Consider the following 2,503-nt stretch of genomic DNA (forward strand, 5'->3'; position numbering starts at 1 on the left):
AGCACTCATGGGAAAATATAAAGACCCAACACACACTTTTCCATTGAAAAGTTTTCATACAACTTGAAAACACAAGCAATAATTCCAATACCCTTCCAAATATGCCTCTTAATTGCAATTAAAAGAAATATTCACCCTGACTTTTTCTTCTGGAGGTTGGGGTCTAGCCTGAGGGGCATTATTTTTATCTAGACTAAGTTTAAAGCCCCTTGACACAAGCGAAACATTTAGCGTAGATGAGAGCGGTGCCATGTGTTAAGAAAGAAGAGTTTTTTCTGGAGAAGATCTCTTACACAGCAAGGCTCCCTTCTGTCTTGGATGGCAACCAAAGCAGCTGCTGTGCACCTGGCTGTTCAAGAACCGTTTAGGCCAGAGGGTGAGCCAAAAGACTGTCCACAGGTCTAAAGTATACTGCCAGCGTGTCATCGTACTCACAGTTAGCATCAGAGTAAAATGCTGTGTCTAATGCTTCAAAGGGTGAAGGATTATTCAGATATACTTCCCCAAATTTATAATTCCCTTGCGCGGATAACTAAGAGAAAATATGCTCAAAGCACAAAAATCAGCTGATGAGTAATTCCTGCTTCAAAATGAGGGAGCAATAGCTATTATGACTTTCTTGTTTTGCTCTGTGGGTTTCCTCTACAGGGCAGTATTAAACCACTAACTGTTCTGCCTAATGATAATAGTCACAAAATGAATTTCTTCAGACTGACAATTAAATTTAACTGAAGGTCTGACATGATTAATGAAACCATGGAAAAAAATGTCGTTCTCTGAGTCCTAAAACACACATACACACATGATGATATCAGAGCAAAATGAATTAAATTCCTAACGGGACGCACAAAGGCACAAACATCAACACATACATATTTTCCATTGTGTTCTGTTGTGATAAAGAGGATTTGTATACTTCAGACATTCCACACAAATATTTGAAAATAAAAGGAGATGGCATTTATGCTGTTAGTCATCACAAGGAGAAGAATTTGCAGAATAATTGACAGAATAATTTAGCATGGAGGATAAATTGATCATGTAGCTAATATTATCCTTGTAAAGCAATGTGATATGTGTAAGGCCATCTCTGTGTGGGATTATTAGATGAAGAAGTGATATGTGTAAGGCCATCTCTGGGATTATTAGATGAAGAAGTAATAACACATTATGTTATCTCACAACTCTATGGATCCAACACAAAGGTTATTAAAGTCTATGAAAATGTATCTACTGTACTCAGTGACATCCCTGCTGATTCATGAGAAAATCTGATTACAAGTTCTTAAAAAAAAAAAAAAATCCCGCTCCCAAAACTAGATTATTCATAAGCAGCTCTGGGCAGTGTAGTAGGAGAAATGTCTTGTCACCTTAAAAATGATATCTCTGTTTTAGATGGAAAAAATCACATGGAAAACGTAACAGTTCAAAGTCCGTCAGCCCGAAACTAGAAAATGCAACTTATCTGATTATTTGTGCCATCTGAACCTGCCCTGTTTGAACACATGCACTGGAAAACCAGATTTCTAAAGCTGGCATAACCCATGAGTTGAATGGATCTGACTGTGATATGTCGGCAAATGAACTCTACGCCACAACTTAGAATTTAGTCTGCGCAGGTGAAGGTAAAAAATCATTAGCTGTTGACAAATAACTGTTAGGTTTACATGAAAATGAGCTCAGGGGTCTCAGTGCGACTCCTACATCGTAATCTGCTAATAATGCCTGTACCTGCTTGGTCTCCAAGCACCTTGTAATCTTTATAATGTGTTTATCTGCATAACACTTCTGTGAGACAGTGATGGGCTATTTCATCCTGCTTTACAGATGGAAAAGATAGGTCGTGTAAATAGGTCTCCACAGATTTAAGGATGACTCTGAACAGGGCTCTTGCATTCAGCCACGCAGAGTCAAACTCTTCAATATCTCCTGCCTAGTTTTTTCCCCCGTGCATGGGAGAGAAATGCCAGCACACTAAAGGATGAGTTGTGTGTAATGCAAAGTAGAAAAGTGTAGGAGATATATGGGGTTTAGATGCTCCTTCGGTACAACTACAAATTTTGCTGTACGGAGCTCACCAGTGGTCACCAAAGATGTTACCAAGTTTTTTAAAAGAACCCCCCGAAGGACTAAAGACTGATTTTCCAACTCAGAGACATGGTGGCCGCAACGTATGAAGAAGAAACTGTCCATTTGTCTGGATGACTTTGTTCAGTGCTTATCAGCTGTCAGTCTGACATTTTTCATAACTGTAAAATGTATTTTAAAATTAACAATACAGGAAGATCCCTCTGCTGTGTGCCCAGCATCCCTCCACTGGCTGACAAAAACCTGACAAAAATGCATTGTGTATGTGTCATCCCTGTGCAATGAGACAGCAAAATCAGACTTGACAAATCAGCAAGTTGCCATATCAAGCCAATGAAGATTCAAGGACAAGCTTACTTTTTTTTTTTTTTTTAATCCTTTTTTTTTTTTTTTTTTTTTTTTTTTTTTTTTTTTT

The sequence above is a fragment of the Athene cunicularia genome, assembly GCF_003259725.1.
Source record: "Athene cunicularia isolate RWA chromosome 4 unlocalized genomic scaffold, athCun1 chr4_part1, whole genome shotgun sequence".
NCBI classification, from domain to species: domain Eukaryota; kingdom Metazoa; phylum Chordata; class Aves; order Strigiformes; family Strigidae; genus Athene; species Athene cunicularia.